The sequence below is a fragment of the Pinus tabuliformis genome, chromosome X (assembly GCF_031772625.1).
Source record: "Pinus tabuliformis cultivar Carrire ecotype Pingquan chromosome X, CPIR1, whole genome shotgun sequence".
In the NCBI taxonomy this organism is placed as follows: Eukaryota; Viridiplantae; Streptophyta; class Pinopsida; order Pinales; family Pinaceae; genus Pinus; species Pinus tabuliformis.
The window spans coordinates 733,419,002-733,439,953 of record NC_142308.1 but is presented as its reverse complement, the minus strand read 5'-3'; the positions used below and the strand labels follow the sequence as shown (position 1 = coordinate 733,439,953).

The window sequence follows — 20,952 nt, the reverse complement described above, 5'->3', positions numbered from 1 at the left end:
GAAAGAATAAATATGGCTTGAGAAAAGTTTGGTTCTTACCCATTTTGAACTTGGAGGTAGGTTACAGTTAATAAACAAACATTCAAGCTCTTCTAGTTGATTATTTGTCTTTCATCAACATATATGCTTGTTATAACACCATTTGGTTACTTTTAAGCAACCATAAAGACTCTGATTGATTGCTATGTGAAATGAACTCTCCAAAGGTCAATGGTAGGAATATTATTGTAGGCTATCCATACCCTTCAATGATTTAAATCTTTTAAGCTCAACATAAACTTTTGATATGTTTCATTAATCTGATATTTTTCTCCCAATATTCCATCCCTCCACTTGACATACTTCAACGGTATCCTTTGTGTTGTTATATAGTTAGGTGTTTGTGCTTCAACCTAAATAGCTAATTTTGTATTTTAAGGATATCTCTTCTTTTCAGTTACATCTTTATTGTGCTCTTAATGTATTTCAGAATCCTCAACGACCTCCTTTGTGGAGTTTTATAGCTAGGTGTTTGTTTTTCAACCTAGATAGCTACTTTTGTGTTTGAAAGATATGCCTCCTTTCCGATACATTTTTATTGTGCTCTTAATTTATTTCATAATCTTAACAACACTTCCCTCTTTCCTTTCTAACAAAGAATTAATTTAATTCAGATTATTGCTTTTAGTTAGTGCTAAAATCATATTAACATCTACATGGATTTAGAATTTTCTTACACTTTATCTTGAGTTTATATCTATTGTAACAAGTATAAGGATGTAAGTATCTCTTTATTTCTCTCTTTTACCAAATTAATCTCTTTTACTTTTGTGTACTTGTAGTCATCCAGAACTTGGAAAAACATTGATAGGGCGCAAGTCAGAAGTCTTGTGCCAGAAATATTATTTTTGCATAGTTGATCATCTTGGTCATGCATATTGTTTTAGATAGACTCAAGACTTTATTAAGAAAGATGACACTATAAAATGATCCTATTGTGTAGGTCCTTGTTTGATGCATCCTGAATTCATTGCATTTTTTAGGTAGGTGAGTTAAAGTGGAACACCTTTGCAACTTAGAGCAGGAAAATTCTGAATTTTATGAACTTCTATCAAGTATTCATGTTGCAGATGGTGGGTGGGATAATGCAGCAAAAGTGAGAACAATTAAAATAACTTTTATTTCAAATGACATCGAGTTGTAGTTTGGTGGAGTTAAATGATAGGGTATACAAAGTCATTATGGGAGTTAAATTAACACCTTCAATTTGAGGAATTTTATGAAACATTTTCCAATATTGGTTGGGCATATATGGAGGTGGTAGGTAATGTTTGTAAAACAAGATTTACACTGCAGACCAGGAAGAGGTTAAGGAATACATGCTCAACAATACTTTCTAATTTATGAAGACAAAAACTGGAATGTCTATTTTATTCTGTGGAAAAAAAAAAAAAAAAAAAAACTTGCATTTATGTAGTGACACCCATAGTGGCAAGTTAATCTCCAAAATGTTCGCTTGAGAAACTATTGAAAGGGAGCAACCCTTTCCATAATTTTAGAGGTGAATCTACTTTTTTGTAGACTAATACCCTCAATTCTATTGGGTATTAAACGGGGAGCCTTGAAGCAAAAACCCCTTTTTTTTCGTCACAAGATTTGTAAGAATCCTACTTTGTAAATGTCATATGGAGGATCTATGTATATTTCCATGAAGAGGGCCCTATAGATGATACCATTGCATGAAACATTACGTGAGAAGATACATTATAAGAATGAGTTCATCATCTTGGGACTATGAGGAACTTGAAGATACTATCAGGGCCTTGCAAAGGTTGCCTGATCATTTTCTTCACAATGATCAAAGCATTTGGAAGCCGCGAGACACAATCAATGCCATTTTTGTCACAATCATTTAATAAATATAAGTATGATGTGATCATTTTCTTCACAATGATCAAAGAATTTGGAAGCGGCGAGACACAATCAAGGCCATTTTTGTCACAATCATTTAATATATATAAGTATGACGTGGGGATTCCTATCATAAAATAACGGAAGGAAGGAAGATATATTGGTGTTGACCTTATTGTACATGATGATGTATGATAGTAGTGGTTTAGCATGGCATCTCACCTAATACCCAACATACACATCATTTGTCAATGCATGTAGTAACACTGGAGATATGAAGCAAGACCAGAAGATAATGCTCAACAAAAGATATGAAGCAAGACTAGGTGCATAATTGGTTAGTGGCCCTCATTGGCACCTCTATGATTTTCCTCATTATAGACTTAACCCAAAATTTTCATCTAACTTGGAGATTTTTCCCCTATTATGGCCAAAATAAGATTTTGGCTCCAAACTTATTTATTTTTGTTTTTTTTCACGTAGGGCAACTTTTGTTGATCCGGGATGTTTTCGATGTGGTTGTTGATGTGGCACCTCAGGTCCACATGTCACCCTAAGAAGTTGCAACATCACCTCCTTGGCCACCTTTATTTGAACTGTCATCACTCAATCACCCTTCTCCTCTCTCTCTCTCTCTCTCTCTCCCTCTCACTCTCTCTCTCTCTCTCTCTCCCCTCTCCCGCTCCCTCTCTCTCTCTCTCTTAGTCCCAATACCATTTACCAAGATGAGTGGTTCAATCATGATACATAATTTCTCAAAAAATTAACAATTTGAATAATTTTTTGATCTAAAATTTCTATGATTCAGAATGTAATTCAAAAAATAAACTTTATAAATACACACTATGAGCTTTAAACTATGATGTCAGTAAGTTGAATAAGGCACCCCTTACCAATAGAGGGGAAAAAGAATTATGCAAAGCACCTTGCAAAAACCAAAAAATTGTAATATAATTTGAAAAACTGTTCATAATGTTGTCATGAAATAAACAACATAAAACATACATTACATAGATTAGACTAAGTGGCTCATTTCATAGCAAATAATAATGGAAAACAAAAACAACCATATTTGTTATGTAGCAACTTAGGTTGAGCAAGGAGAAATTAATTGTCTAAGACTTCCAATTGTTGGCAACGATGTTAGCCAAATCAACAACCCTCTGTGAATAACCCCATTCATTGTCATACCAAGCAACCACTTTCACCATATCATCTCCCATCACCATTGTGAGTGATGAATCCACAATTGAGGAGACATCTGAACACCTGAAATCTATTAACACTAGAGGCTCATCATGCACTGCAAGGATGCCATTAAGCTCTTTATCTGAACTTTCTCGAAATGATGCATTCACCTCCTCTGCAAATGTCTTATTCTCCACCTGAACAACCAAGTCAACAATTGATACATTAGGTGTTGGCACTCTTAGAGAAATTCCATTCAGTTTCCCTTTTTGATCACCAGTATATGAATGAGTTGTTGTCATGGTGCCCTTGATGATTCTTGCACTAAACAAATTTAGGTGTACATTGGCAAGTATATTGAATAGGAACAAAGCAATGTCCTCAAATAGGAACTAAACAATGCCATTTTAAATCCAAATAAACTATGGTAATCGACAATAGAAAATGATAAGTTAGATTTCAACATGAAATAGGGGAAACAATGAATATATTGTTCGTTCTATTTAACCATATGACACTCATCGAATTTCTGGTCCAGAACTTTAATGAAAGGAGCCAGGCAATTAGTAGTGCAGGAGGCATTGCTAATAATTTCTTCTGCAGGATTATATTTTTCCTCGTTCACACCACAAACATATGTAGGAATATATCCCTTTCCAGGAGCTGTGATCAAAACCTTCTTTGCCCCAGCCTGGAGATGCTTACTTGCACCTTCCCTGTCAACAAACACGCCTAAGTGCCTTCTATGACCAAATCAATCTCATAGTCCCTGCAAATACAATATGAAGCATTTCGTCATGAGCTGAGAAGCATCAATTATCTCTATATAATAATCCTGGAAGGCTACCCAGTATTATACAGATTTAACAATTTTTTGCAGCGATTGTTGTTGTTGCCTCTGCTAGTAGTCTATTTGTTATAGGTTTTGGAGTTGTTTGGGCATATTTTTTAGTGGAATTTGTTCATAATTAATTAGGAATTTGTTGAAATTATAAGTTTGAATTGCGATATTTCCAGAATTCGAGTGTTCAATGGGTTTTTCAGGTGTTGAATCCATATATGCAAGCCAAAACACATTTTAAATAACAAAAGATCACAATTTGACAAAAAATTGTTTGACCAAAAACTCCAAAACTTGAAATAGTTAAACAATACCCTTAAAATATGCTAATCAACAAATTTGCAATGCACAGGCTTAGCAAATTTGCAATGCACATGCTTATATTTTGTTAAATTAGGTCTTTCATTCTCTATTCTGATTTCTTTCGGTCTTCAAGCCAAGTTCACCTAAGCAACCAAAATACTATACATAGAAAATAAAGAATTGACCATTTTGATTAAAGTTAGTGCATTTGAGTAATCTAATTGAGACCCAAGGGAGCCTGTTAAGTGTTGAACATGTCAATTTCACAATGCTCTAATTATTTATTTTTGAATGAACTGATAATTATCCCAAAGAATTTCAATATCTGCTAAACCCAACTGTAAACATTAGGAATCTGATCCAATACTTAAGTGTAAGCATATATGTAGCATTAACCTATAATCCTATACAAATTATTAGTTTCATGTACTTACTTCCATGGCAAATTTACAGGGTTCTGATCTGATACAACTTTGATGACCTTGCCATCTACAGAAATGCCATCATTTCCTGCTACCTACACATCTATGTCAAAGGTTCCAAGAATAGAATCATATTTGAGCAAATGTGAGGCATGTTTAACACCTTCGGTGTCATTGATGACAACCACATCCAAAGGGGAGTCCTTTCGACCATGCCAACATCGCAGAAAATTGCGACCAATCCTTCCAAACCCATTGATTGCAACTTTTATCCTTGCCTCCACTATGCCCCTTTTTTGTCTAGATGATCCTACCTGGAATGAAAGAACAAGGGCAAGAGGACAAAAAACTAGATCAGTTTGTTGTTTACCATGAAAATCCGATACACACATTTAATGTGATGAAACAACATTTGCAAAGTGAGATCCATATACACCAAGGACAATCATTAAACAAGTAATATCTGCTTGCAATACTATAACAAGCTCGAAGTGTCTAACCCCTGCATGGACTAGGGCATCAATCATATAAATACATTAAATCAGCATACACCAACAAAATGATCAAAAGCCTTAATATTTGTTTGGTCAAATTTGCCTGAAATCTGATAGTAATTTGTTGGAATTACAAGTTTGATCGATAAACTCAGCACAAATTGAGTGCCCCTGGGTTTTTCAGGGCAATAAATCCATTCTTATATTAAAAATGGATCTTAAATAACAAAAAAACCACTTTCTGACCAAAAAATGTTTTGCCGAATTGTCAACAAAAACTCCAAAACATAAAATAATTAGAGTCTAGACAATCCATATTTCTACACATATGAGTATCATGAATAATTCTCAGTACAAAGTGTACCAACATAAGTGAGGCTGACAATCATATTGTTAATAAACTTAGTGACATCTAAACCTCAATACAATGATCATGATGCAATTTAATAGTTAACGATGCACAGAACTCTGATGAACCACGCAACAAACACACAACAAAATGGACTTCAATTAGGCCCCTATGACAATTAAGAGAGCAAACCGAAATCCATATAAACCAAAGCAACTACTACCAATCATTTTGTTAAGTGACACAATGACATGCAATCATTAGTACCATAGCAGAATGTGTTGATTTTTGTGTAGCGTCGGGAGGTATTCTCGCATGCCAAGAGGCCTCCTAAGTCGGCCTAGAAGATTTATGAAAGTAAAAATAAAATTTCAAATTTTTATTAGGCTTCATGTAGGCTCAAAAAAGACAAGTTGGCCTAGCTCATGAAGGAATGTGTCCTTAGGGGTAAATGCACCCATTCAACTTGTATATATATACATGATGTGGCATTTCATTTGATCACTCACCATCATCATCTCTCGTATATAACAATCAGACATGGGCGCAGATAGAGGATGAATTTGAATGAAGTTTGGACTTGGATTATTCGCCCAAATTTCTAGACAATTTGGAATTGTAAACCTTGTTGAAGAATAATTTCTCCTTAGAAGAATTCTTGTTGTGTTTTCTCTCAAGTTTGGGTTTCCCATGGAAAACTTGTTGTCTCTATTGTGCATGGATGTCTCTTTATGATCATTGTTGTTTCTATTCTATTTACTGTTGAAATGTTCTATGTATAATTGCTTAATGATATTAGTGGCATTAGATAAATTGTTTGAAGATCATTAGGTAGTAATTATCATATCAAAATATTGGTTTCTATTATGTATCTTGTAGAAAATTCAACATGGAATCAAAGCTTTGTTGAGAGAGCAGCCACTAAAGTCAGCCTAAGAGACAAGGGAGAGGGACTTCATTTGTGGAGCAAGAGAGCCCTAGAAGGAGCCACATGCAACAAGCTAGAAGAGGTCGAATTAAGGAACGAACAAGGAGATTTGTTCTAGAATAGCTAAGTCAAAGGTCTATCCAAACGAGTTAACTGAGGTCTCGTTAGGTCTAGAGTTGCACAAAGAAGGCCAAGGGTTGCAGGACTGGCCGTAGGGCTGCAAGACGAGGAAGGTTCCGCAAGTCTAAAATAGGGGATCCATGAAGCTAGATAGACTTGAATTAGGGCAACTAAAGGTTGGACAGAGCTGAAAGAAGGCATCTGTGAGGCTTGTGTTGAGTCTGTTCAACTTGGTTGAGGGCTAATAGTCATAAGGTGTCTGTCCATAAGCATAAGGGAAGTTGTTGTTGGGTTGGGGGGGGGGGGGGGGGGGGGTGAATCAGTATTCTTTAGTAATTAGCACTTTTAAATCTTTTCAAAGCATTAGTTAATCTTCAATTATTATTAATGTTTATGCAGTAAATAAAAGAACCCAGGAGGCACAAATATTTTAGGTGGAAAACCCCCTCTGGGTCAAAAGCTTTTCTAATAAATTCTTTAATCTTCAGCCCCAACTGAAATGAAAGCAACAACTTTCTAAAATTCTAGAAAATCATTCTTCTCCAGCTCCCACTTGATGGACGCTCCAACGCCTGAGATTCTTCAGTAGTTAACTGAACGGATGCCCCAACACCCAATGAGCTACAACTCACCCTAGCACCACCCTACCGCCCTGAAGTTTTCACAGGCTTGAACCTGTTGGTGACTTCATGCACCACCCTACCACCCTATAGAAGAATAAAAGAAGAATGGACTCCCGTACCAGGGAAAATGGTCCACTTTACAATGATATAGAATGATGTAGAGGAAGAAGACACATGAGACCATAACCCCAATGGGGGTGAATCAGTATTCTTTAGCAATTAGCACTTTTAAATCTTTTCAAAGCATTAGTTAATCTTCAATTATTATTAATGTTTATGCAGTAAATAAAAGAACCCAGGAGGCACAAATATTTTAGGTGGAAAACCCCCTCCGGGTCAAAAACCAACAAATGCTTTTATAATAAATTCTTTAATCTTCAGCCCCAACTGAAATGAAAGCAACAACTTCCTATAATTCTAGAAAATCATTCTTCTCCAGCTCCCACTTGATGGAAGCTCCAATGCCTGAGATTCTTCAGTAGTCAACTGAACGGATGCCCCAACACCCAATGAGCTACAACTCACCCTAGCACCACCCTACCACCCTGAAATTTTCACAGGCTTGAACCTGTTGGTGACTTCATGCACCACCCTACCACCCTATAGAAGAATAAAAGAAGAATGGACTCCCGTACCAGGGAAAATGGTCCACTTTACAATGATATAGAATGATGTAGAAGAAGAAGACACATGAGACCATAAACCCAACTACGACACAACCACCTAATGATGACCCTAGACCTCCCAACACTGCCTCTTCAACTCTTGACAGTTAGACAGATGTACAACTTTTACAATGATTCTTTTACAATGACTTTGTACAATGATACTTTTACAATGATTGTATGCAGTACTTCCCACTTGAAGACTTCATATGGTGAACTTCTTGATGTTGTTCTGCACCTTGATTGTTGCTCTTGTCATGATACCCTTTCTCACTCTTGAGAACATTATATTATGCATTGAGTCTTCTCTTGATGAATATGTAATACCTACAAAAAGTCTTCAAGGAAATACCCATGACATGATAATAGCAAAACTTACCTCATCCTGTAGAGCATATGTTAGTGTTAAACAAAAACAACAAATTAGAATACAAAGAACCTAATGCAATTAAGAAATGAACATGCATGTATAGAAGATACTTACCTGTAGCTTACCTCTGTTGCATCATTTTGCTACACCTTACTCTTTTCTGCCCTAGAAAGTCTGGTCCTTTGCACCCCTTGACAACACTTGATCTAGTTTTTCTTGCCTTCTAGGAGCATGATATTTAATCTGATGTAACTCTGTGATTTCAGATCCCCAATATGTGATCTTTTGTCCTGTAGTATCGCTCTGATTCTTCTTTCCAATGCCACAAGTATGACCCGATTTGGACTCTTCAAGGCAAAGTTATGCCTAATCTCTCACAATAACCTAATTATGGATTAGTTCATTAGAGCAAACCTGTATGGCAAGCCACGTGTCATTGTTTCTTCTTTCGGCTCTGAAATTGATACACAAAAAACTACAATCATGCACTATTTGCCACTTTTTACAGAATTCCAATCCTCTTTTTAGAGAGAGAGTAATGACAATTTTCCCAAGGTCACTTCTTTGAGATGAAGTTCAGCAGCATGCAAAAACCCTAACTTCCACAGATCATATCTCCGAAAATATAGCGAATCAAGATCTGAAATTTGGTCACGACGTTCATCAAGATTGTGAATCAAATAGGTTTTAATTTCAGAATCTAAGACTTCGCAGAAATGAAGTTATAGCGAAAATGCCACGATCGCTACATTTGGAGGACATATGAGATTTCTTTTTATAGAGTTGAGAGGGGCTTCTATAGAGAATGTTGGAGGGATTTTAGAAGCTTAAAAAATTATTAATTATTGACTATTCAATGACCAAAACCAACTATGAGTGCCATGCCACAACCCCATAGGGTTTTATCCCATTCACTGGTGTAACTAGCTTCAAACATGAATATCTCTCAAACCGTGAAGAATTACTTGGAGTGCCATATATCAATGGAAACATCTCGACGAGTAGAATCCATATAGAAGATCCTTGACTCAAAATAGAGTAATTTTTCAAGTCAAAATTCCCTTGCAAGATCAGGGTAGCCCTTGGTGCTACTTGGGTTGACATCAATGACAACCTCAGATCATCTTTAGATCAACAATCTCCCCCTTTGGCATTGATGGCAACACAAGTACTCCCCCTGCGATCAGGGCACCTCTTCCTACTGCCTTCTCTCCCCCTTTGACATCAATGGCAAAGGGTAACTCCCCCTGACACACAACCATCCTGCGGACCTGTACACACTTCCACTCCCCCTTTATTTTCTAAATAAGGAAAATCTAATGAGAACTTGGGAGAATCCCAAGCTTCTGGCAAAGATATTCAAATGCTTCACGAGGTAAAGGTTTAGTGAAGATATCAGTGATTTTTTCTTTTGTACCAACATATTCAAGCTTGATATTGTTTTCAGCGACCTGCTCTCTAATGAAATGATATTTAATCAGAATGTGCTTCGTTTTGGAATGCATCATAGGATTCTTGGAGATACTGATGGCACTGGTGTTATCGCAAAATATGGGAATAGGCTCATCAAACTTGACCTGAAGGTCTTGAAAAGTTTTCTTCATCTAGAGAACTTGAGTACAACAAGACGTTGTCACGATATATTCTACTTCTGTTGTGGATAACAAGATTGAGGTTTTCCTTTTTCTCAACCATGATACGAGACAACCACCTAGATAGAATGTTGCTCCACTAGTACTCTTACGATCATCAACACTTCCTGCACAATCTGCATCTGTAAAGGCTTGAATAATGAGATTGTTTCCCTTGGGATACCACAAGCCATATTTTGTTGTGCCCTTTAGATATCAAAAAATTCTTCTGACGGCAATAATATGTGATTCTTTTGGTGTTGCTTGGAATCTTGCTACTTGTCCAACTGCTTGCATAACATCTGGTTGGGAGGCTATTACATATAGAAGACTACTAATGATAGATCTGTACAACCTCTGATCCACATCCTTAGATGCATTGTCTATGCTCAATTTGCAACCCGTTACCATCGGAGTAAGGACGGGTTTTCAATCTTCCATTTTGAATTTCTTGAGCCTTTGCTTGATGTACTTGGCTTGACATATAAATATTCCTTTCTCTTGCTGAGATATTTGAAGCCCTAAGAAGTATGTCAACTCACCAAGTAAAGACATCTTGATCATCATTGCTACCAAAGATTATATCATCCACATATACCTCAACGATTGTTAAATTATCTTTATCTATTTGTACGTAAAGATTGCTATCAGCAGTACCTTTCTTGAACCCTTGTTGACATAGATATCCATCAAGACGAGCATACCATGCTCTGGGAGCCTGCTTGAGACCATACAGAGCCTTCTTTAACCTACAAACATAGTCTTCTTTTTCTGATAGTAGAAAACCTTCAGGTTGTTCGATGTAAACTTCTTCTTCTAATTCTCCATTCAGAAATGCTGACTTAACATCCATTTGGTAGACTTTTATTTTTCTTGAACATGCATAGGCGAGAAACATCCGGATAGCTTCCATTCTGGCAACTGGTGCAAATGTTTCGTCCAAATCAATTCCTTACACTTGTGCATATCCTTTACAGACTAATCTTGTCTTGTTCCTGGTAACCTGTAATCCTTCAACTATTTTGCTCCCCCTGAACTTTTAATGAAACTACCGTCTTGTTCAAACTACCTTCCTGTCAATCGTAGATTTGTGCCATATACAGCTACATAGACTCCTCTTGTACAAACATTAAGGAGTCAACAAGCCAGATTGTTCAAAATAGTGAGTCACCTAATGGGCCATCTTGACTTGTGTCATTATCTGAAGCAACTATTAATTCCTCATGGTCTTTTGCTTTTACAAATCCTAAAAGCATAACTGCTAAAACCTTGTTATCTTCTTTGTCTTCCTGTACCTGTTTCCTTTTCCAGACCTTCTTATTCCTGCAATCTCAAGCCATGTGCCCATAGTTATGACACTTGAAGCATTCAATGTTGTCCATAGGTGATTCCATCTGATATTTGCAACCACAAGCGCTATGGCCATAGTTATGGCATTTGAAACATTCAATATTTGGCCCATATAACACGTATTCTCTTATGAAAAAATCATCGTGGAACCTGTCTCGTGATCCTGCAAACTTGCTTCTAGGGTTTTGTAGATAATGATTGTACCTGTAAAAAACTTCACAATCCCTAGCCATATGTCCATAGTTAGCACATAAAAAGAAATAACCATTAAATAAATGAACATATTTGGAAGGATTTTCATTCTTATTTGGAGGCAGTGTTGTAGTTTCTTGTGGTCCTTTGTTCTTGATTGCTTTGGTCTTGTTATTTGGAGTTGCAACATTCTTCTTTGGCTTTTCACTTTGATCAACTTCCTTCTTAGAATCATCTTGTGAAGTTGTGGAGCTTGTACCTTCATCAACTGGAGCTTTACCATCTTTAATTACCTTCATTTTCACTTCTTCATTTGTCTTATCTTGTAAGTATTCTTTTTGTGATCCCTTGAGTTTGTTGATCTCATCACGAGTTGCATCAAGTTCTTCTTGCTTTTGAGCAAGATCTTCTTGAAACCATCTTTTCAAGATCTTCCTTCTTTTTTCTGCCTCCTCAACCTATAGCTTGAGAAGAGTGGTCTTCTCTACTTCTCTGTTGAGAACCTGTATCTGTTCCTTCTGCTTCTCATTTTCAATCCTGAGCCTGCTTATTTCTATTGAAGATGTTTCTAATTCCTTTTGATTTTGGTCAACGGCGGATATGTATCTTTGATTAGATTCCTTCCTTTCAATTTCTACTTCCTGCATATGTTGTGTGATCCTGCTAATCTCTGCAAAATCTATGTCGAGTTCTTGTTGCTTCTGTTGGACTTCTCTCTTGAGGTCTCGTGTCACTGTATTATTGATTTCTTCCAACTTCTTTTCAAGTGACTCTTCAATACATTTGTGTTCTTCGACTTCAATTTTGAGACCTTGAACTTGTTCTTCAAGAGTATTGGAACGGATCTTCTCAGCCTTGAGCTCTTTTATAAGCTTGATTGCCTCCTTATAAAATTATTCTATGGTCAACCCTTCTTCATCATACTCAGAAGGATATGAGTTTTCAATAACATCTTGACCTGATTTCTTTGTTGAATAGAGATTATGAAGCTTTTCCCAAAGATCTTTAGCTGTTGAACATTTACCAACTTTTGTTTTCATAGAATTTGGCAAAACATTCAAAATTACATTCATGGACTTTGAATTGTACCTTTTCGCTTCGTTGGTAAATGTGTCTCCAGAAACAATTGATTCCCATACTCCATGTGCCTACAATGATACTTCCATCCTGGATTCCCATATCTAGTAATTATCTGCATCAAAATCAGGGGTTGGTACACAATACTCACTTTCTTGAGATTTTGTTGTACCTGTACATTCCTTTGAAATCCTTGTAACCCGCTTCTTTGACTTTCCCATCTCTATGCTCTGAAAACTGACTTCCAGCGGTTAAGTTGTTACTGAAGAAACCAATCTCTGATACCAATTGTTGGAAAATACTTTGGGGGGGGGGGGGGGGGGTGAATCAGTATTCCTTAGCAATTATCACTTTTAAATCTTTTCAGAGCATTAGTTAATCTTCAATTATTATTAACGTTTATGCAGTAATAACAGTAAATAAAAGAACCCAGGAGGCACAAATATTTTAGGTGGAAAACCCCCTCCGGATAAAAAGCCACCGAACGCTTTTCTAATAAATTCTTTAATCTTCAGCCCCAACTGAAATGAAAGCAACAACTTCCTAGAATTATAGAAAATCATTCTTCTCCAGCTCCCACTCGATGGATGCTCCAACGCCCGAGATTCTTCAGTAGTCAACTGAACGGATGCCCCAACACCTAATGAGCTACAACTCACAATAGCACCACCCTACCACCCTGAATTTTTCACAGGATTGAACCTGCTGGTGACTTCATGCACCACCCTACCACCCTATAGAAGAATAAAAGAAGAATGGACTCTCGTACCGGGGAAAATGGTCCACTTTACAATGATATAGAATGATGTAGAAGAAGAAGACACACTAGACCATAACCCCAACTATGACACAACCACATAATGATGATCCTAGAACTCCCAACACTGCCTCTTCAACTCTTGGCAGTTAGACACTTGTACAACTTTTACAATGACTCTGTACAATGATTGTATGCAGTGCTTCCCACTTGAAGACTTCATATGGTGAACTTATTTGTGTTGTTTTGCACCTTGATTGCTTATCTTGTCATGCTACCCTTTCTCACTCTTAAAAACATTAGATTATGCGTTGATTCTTCTCTTGATGAATATATAATACCTGCAAAAAGTCTTCAAGGAAATACCTTACCTCATCTTGCAAAGCATATGTCAGTGCTAAACAAAAACAACAAATTAGAATACAAAGAACCTATTGCAATTAAGAAATGAACATGCATATACAAAATATACTTACCTGTAGCTTACCTCTGTTGCATCATTTTGCTACACCTTTCTCTTTGTTGCCTTAGAAAGTCTGGTCCTTTGCACCCCTTGACAACATTTGATCTAGTTTTTCTCGCCTTCTAGGAGCACGATATTTAATTTGATGTATCTCTATGATTTCAGATCCCCAATATGTGAACTTTGTTCCTGCAGTATCCCTTTGAGTCTTCTTTCCAATGTCACAGGTTTGACCTGATTTGGACTCTTCAAGACAAAGTTATGCCCAATCTCTCACAATGACCTAATTATGGACTAGTTTAGTAGAGAGAACTTGTACAGCGTGCCACGTGTCATTGTTTCCTCATTCGGCTCTAAAATTGATACACATAAAACTACAGTCCATGCACTATCCGCCACATTTTACAGAATTCCAATCCTCTTCTCAGAGAGAGAGTTATGACGTTTTTCCCAAGGTCACTTCTTCGAGATGAAGTTCGGCAACCTGCAAAAACCCTAACTTCCACAGATCATATTTCCGAAAATATAGCGAACCAAGATCTGAAATTCAGTCACGACGTTCATCAAAATTTCGAATCAAATGGGTTTTAATTTTAGAATCTAAGACTTCACAGAAATGAAGTTATAGCAAAAATGCCATGATCACTACATTTGGAGGATATATGAGATTTATTTTTATAGAGTTGAGAGGGGCTTCTATAGAGAATGTTGGAGGGATTTTAGGAGCTTAAAAACTTATTAATTATTGACTATTCAATTACCAAAACCAATTATGAGTGCCATGCCATAACCCCATAGGGTTTGAGCCCACTAACTGGGGTAACTAACTTCAAACATGAATATCTCTCAAACCGTGAATAATTACTTGGCGTGCCATATATCAATGGAAACATCTCGACGAACAGAAATATCTAGAAGATCCTTGACTCAAAATAGAGTAAGTTGTCAAGTCAAAATTCCATTGCAAGATTAGGGTAGCCCCTAGTGCTGCTTGGGTTGACATCAATGACAACCTCAGATCATCTTTAGATCAACAGTATAAACACACAGAGTGATGAAGAGAAGGTGGTTGCAAGGTAGTTTAGGGCATCAACAAGGGTACCAAAACCTGTTGGAGACTGCTAAGAAGGTTGGTTGAGTTGGTTGTGCAACAACTAGGAAAGAAATGCAAAGAAAAAGGCTACAACCTGAAGGGTTGAGGAAAGGAAGGCTGCCAAAGGTAAAAGGTAAACTTGCAAACATATGTTAGGCCAAGTTTGAACAAGTTTGAGGTTGCAAAAGTAGGCTAATCAACAATGAACAAAAAGGAAAACAACTAGGTGATAAGTGGTTGTTATGATCAGGGATGTGAGGAGTTTTTTATTTGTCTTGAAGTCTTTATACTTGTTTAAAGTCTTAGGGCTTGTGGAATTAAACCTTAGAGCAAGACTTGGAGTGTTGGATGCAAGTGTAGTTTGTGAGATGCTTACTTGGTTTATCTCCTTGATAGCATGTTGAATGCAAGCGGGAGATCCAAAGGTGGACTTGGTGTTGATGCTAGCTTGTTGTTAAACCTTTGGTGTGGCTAGATAACTCGATGAATGGCTTGCTAAGCCTAATCTGTCGGATGAAGAAACCCTATCTCTTACAGATCATGCAAGAATGGAAAGCAACATGCATTAGCAGCTGAATGTTAAGGACGAGGATGAGCATCCACTTCAGAAGAAGATAAGGAATCCAAGCTTGATGATATTGCAGATGGACTTCATTGATTTATGCAAGGAGGCAAGGATCAAGAAGGAGTTGACAATTTCCTACAACCCTCAACAATTTTTTTTTTTTAATCAAGAGATAAGTACTTCTTATCTTTCTCCCTTGAATATTATTATTATCTTTATTCCTTGGTCAACCTCTTGTCTTTGTAATATTTTCTTGGTTATAATTGTTTCTTCCATGGCCTCCTGAATGAGGTTTGTAGGTACATTGTGAAGGCTGCCAAGGAAATGATTATGGCATTATATGGTAGCATCTAGAAGAATAAAGCAAAGTTTGTGGCAAGAGGGTTCTCCCAATAAGAGGGAGTGTACCACAAGGATTTTTCTTGCTCCAGTCTCCAATGGATAATTTCTTGTATGACCTAAGGGCTCGAACATAAACTCAACAAAAGTGATTGGTGTTCGAGAGGGAGAAATTGTATAGACATCCAGGACTGTGCTAGATGAGCAGAAGAGCTTCTAGTACTGAGGGAGTAGATAGTCAAGCAGAGTGGAAGGAGCAAACCTTCCAAAGAGGATGTCATGGGTTGAGATTGTCAAGATGCTCAGAGACAGAAGGTCTCTAAGAGCAATATGCCTTCTTTGAGGAGACAATGTCAAATAGCAAAAGGACTTACTTACATGACATAGGGAGAAACAACAACAAAAATAATTGCTTACATGATAGAGGGAGAAACAGTGACAGGAGGATTTGCTTTTGTGACAGAGGGAGAAACCAGGACTACCACAGGAAGGCCTGCTTCAGTGTCGAAGGGAGTTGGCCTCAAATATTGAAATGAAGGATTCTGGAAAGATACACTATTTCTTGGGATTGGAGATTCAGATTTGGTGGATCTCACGATGTACAAGCAATTGATTAGATTATTGATATAGTTGGTTAACACCAGGCTTGATATTTGCTTTGCAGTGAACACCCTAAGCCAATATATGGTCGAGTCGAGGTAGATACATTGGGTTGTCTAAAAGCATGGTGGAGGTACTTGTGTGATACAGTAGATATGGTTTGATATATGTCTCAGGTGGTGAAGTGAATTTGCAGGGATATATGGATTCAGATTGGTTTGGGAGCGTAGAGGACAAAAAGAGCACATCATGGTGCTAATTTAGCTTGGGATCAGCTATGATACCTTGGTTCAGCAGGAAGTTGACTTCTGTCGCACCCAGTACAAAAGAGACAGAGTATATCGTCACTTATGTCGCAAGTTGTGAAACAATATGACATCAAAATCTTCTTGCCGGAATACTTGATCAGGTCACTTCATTCGAGACATGGTGAAGAAAGGATCAGTGGAGTTGCAGTATGCATACACAGATGAGAAGATTGTAGACATTCTCAGCAAGCCTCTGTCTATAGTGAAGTTTGTATACTTCATAGGAAAGCTTTGCATGATGCAGAAAGTCTCCCTTGTTGAGAGGGAGGGTTGATTTCTTTGTAGGATTAGGGAAGGCCATCTCCTGAAGCCATAAAGGATTTTGGCTCGGTCATAAAGGACTTTGTCTAGGGGAGATGAATACATTCACTTGAGAAGCTAGAGGGACCTGGCTAGGTCATAAAGGAATTTGACTAGAAAGGTGAATGGCCCAAGGCAATGATACGAGAAATTTACAGGATTGGACAAAACTTCTCTTGAGAAGCCAAAACAACTTGGCTAGGTCATAAAGGACTTTGACTAGAGGAGATAGATGTAATTCACCTGAGAATCCATAAAGTATTTTGGTTGAGGGTGAATGGTCCAAAGGAAGATTATCTCCTAAGAAATTAGAAGGGGACTTTGACCAGAGGAGATTGATACATTTGTTTAAGGAGCCATAAAAGATTTTTGCCAAAGGTAAAATGCCCTAGATATTCACATTTCCCACTGTAGGATGGAGTTATCTATAGACATACATCAACATAGCAAGCTCATGAACTTTTCTTATGGAGGAGAAATTTAAGCTAAGGAAAAATCTATTGTAGCCAAGGAGAATATCTCCCTCGCTAAGACAAAGTTTTGATTTTTGTGTAGTGTCAGGAGGTATTCCTACATGCCAAGAGGCCTCCTAAGCTGACCTAGAATATTTATGAAAACAAAAATAAAAATTCATTTTTTTATTAGGCTTCATGTAGGCTCAAAAAGGACAAGTCGACCCAGCTCATGAAGGGACATGTCCCCTAGGGTAAATGCGCCCATTCGACTCGTATATATATACATAGTGTGATACTTCATTTGATTACTTATCATCATCATCTCTCTTCTATAACAACCACACGTGGGAGCAGATAGAGGACGAATTTGAGTGAAGTTTGGACTTGGATTTTTGGCACATATTTCTAGACAATTTGGAATTGTAAACCTTGTTGAAGAATAATTTCTCCTAGAAGAAGATTTGTTGGGTTTTCTCCCAAGTTTGGGTTTCCCAGGAAAACTTGTTGTCACTATCGTGCATGGTTGTATCTTTATGATCTTTATTGTTTCCGTTGTATTTATTGTTGAAATCTTCTGTGCATAATTGCTCAATGATATCAGTGACATTAGATAAACTGTTTGAAGATCATTAAGTAGTAATTATCAAATCAGAAAATTGGTTTCTACTATGTATCTTGTAGAAAATTCAACGTAATGAAGAGAGACATACAAGACCTGTACATACTATAGACAACAATATTACACTCATTGTTCTTCCCACACTTCAAAGAGGTAGCTCAAAGTATAACTTTGATATAACATATGTTTTTCCTAAATGTCTAGCTTAACATGAAAATACTACTTGTATTTATAATAAATCTATCTTCTACTTCAGATTTTCCCTCCACATACAACACATCAACAATAAGACAGTGATGAAATGACACCCAATTATATGTGTGATAATTGGATGGTGAACCGTGATATGAACTCTAAAGCACTAGGGGTAATTAACTTACAACAACATAATTGTATGCCAGGGTAAACATAATGAAATAAAGCGGGCTCTCCAAACAATAGTGTAGCAATCATAAAAAAAAGAGTAGGACTTACATATATAATCATGCAGCAATGTGATGACTATCACATAGGAAAAACAAACTACTGAGCTCCTTACTAAAGGAAGACTGATTAAAGCAGGTTTCACAGCAGGAAATTGCAAAAACTATAGAAAACCAGAAGATGTTGTATATAATCATGCAGCAATGTGATGACTATCACATAGGAAAAACAAACTACTGAGCTCCTTACTAAAGGAAGACTGATTAAAGTATGTTTCACAGCAGGAAATTGCAAAAACTATAGAAAACCAGAAGATGTTGTGCATGTTTTTCCGAGATGCCTGTTCACAAAGGGTGTTTGGGTATTGTCAAGTTCACAGCGTGCTACCTTAGAGATACCTGGTGGGTGATAATCTGCATGGCATGCCTGGTAATTAATCAGGATGGCCACTCTTCACTTTCTCTTGTGAAAAAGATGAGTCTGAACCTTCAAAGACTTGCCTAAAAATTGGATTTCTATACTGGAAAGAATATCAATTTTTGACTCAATAGCCTTGCAATGTAAAGATACAAGAGATCCAGGTGCTAGATCACTTGCACTTGATCTTCTACCACGAAAAATATTAAGAACCATGCAATAAGCCTATTATTGGCTTACTGCCTTTTCATCCTGTCCATTGAATATTAGTTTATTCTCATCCAAGAGACAATATGGAAAAGTAATTAGCCAATAATTGACTTACTGAATGGTGCTTAATATTTTCCGTGGTGGCACAGTTAAGCATGGGAGAGGGGATTTTGATGTAGTGAATTGCTTTTATGTAAAGGAATGCAATTTCATCCCCTACTAATCTAAGCATCAATTTCTCTCCCTATACACAAAAAAAAAAATAGGAACCAGTGGAAATATTTTCAAGAATCATAAAGCAATTTGAGCTCTAGATCAAACACTGACATCCATATAAACCAAATTGCAGCCAGATTGTCAAGTGACCTCAATATGAACAACCACCATGATCACAACAATCTAAAATCAACTACATACACATATACATCAGTCTGACAATTTTACAATCTAAAGCAACATCAAGACAGGCCTTAGTGGTTTTGATCTAGCAAAAACAATCCCATAGATACCACTGAATAATCTCAAAGCAAAGTGATTTCTATAAAAAGTAGATCAATGGTAAAGAGACCATTTTTTGGGGAAATCCAAGGAATGTTTCCTCACATAAGTAGATGGTATTTCTTGTAAATCCCTGGTGACATTGGCGACAACCAGTTCAACTAACCCCAGCTAAACCATGCATGTAAATGTGATAAAAGGATGGAAATATGGCATCCACACAGAGCAAAATTATCTCTACACTCACAACTATCACAATTATACAATAAAACAATATCAAGAGACACCAAAGTGGCCATTGTGGAAGAGAACTGCTAAGACAATCAATAGTGTGATCACCTACACATACAGCAGTGTGATGTCCAGTCATGGAGAAAAATTCCACTATGGGAAGCTCCTAATTTTCTATAACTTGCTTTACTATCACAATGCCACTTTTCCATTATCAGACAAAGAAATCCACTAATTAGACCAACAATGGTGGTGGTGACTCACAATCATATAAGGGATATTATCAAAAGTGTGAACATATCCTCATCGCATTAGTTTGGAATGAAACTATTGAAACCAAGTCCTCGTTGTATTTCCTTAGGCAAGGGAAGCCACTGGAGCTCTTGAGACCTAAGTATTCAGAGAATCCATTGCTTGAAGCCTGCCCATTAACAATAGCAAGTGACACATCAATTACAACTTCAACCCCAAATCCAAATGTTAATAACAAACAGAAACAAATATACTTGTTTGAATTGAACAATAATAAAACTGACTACAATAAGCTCAGTACCACCATCCAATACTTCATGTAGTAAAAACCCATATAAATTAATGAATTGCCAAGTAATATTCACTCATCATTCTTTCATTTGGTTAAGCAATTTTGCATCAGCACACAGAATTCTAATGGTGCATTAGCATTATGGCAACTGCAATGAAATAAAACAACACTGTATCTTAGAAAAACCTGCATGAACAACTTATTAGCTAGCAGAGAATAATGCAAGAATAGGCAGACATCCATATGGTGTCAGCTTGTAATTTTGAATGATATGGATGGTGAGTGGCATGGGAAGTAGAGTATACCTGCAAAGATGCATGAGTGTTGCTGCAGTTGGCCACAACAGCCATGGAGAGTGTAGTTGAGGCCATACTCCCTCAGCTACAATATTCCTGTGCGCTTGTTGGTAAAAAGCTTGAGATGGACTAAATTAGTAAGCTTATCAAGCCCAGAGGGTATACACCTAGAGAGTTTGTTGTTGTATAATTGCAGTGTCTCTAGGTTTTTCAATCTCCAATCCCATTGGGGATGCTTCCATTTAGCTCATTCATTGACAGATTCAAATTCACAAGACTCTTAAGATTGTTGATATTGTCTGGAATTGGTCCATATAAATTGTTCTTATATAGAAATAAATTTGTCATCTTTGAAAAGGCCATCAACATGTTGGGGATCCTTCCAGATAAA

The 20,952-nt window shown here is 37.0% G+C and overlaps 1 pseudogene; it reads right to left on the bottom strand.

Annotated features, from left to right (window-relative positions):
- Window positions 1-2,816: 2,816 nt before the first annotated feature.
- Window positions 2,817-20,636, bottom strand: LOC149142016 (glyceraldehyde-3-phosphate dehydrogenase A, chloroplastic-like; annotated as a pseudogene).
- Window positions 20,637-20,952: the final 316 nt, after the last annotated feature.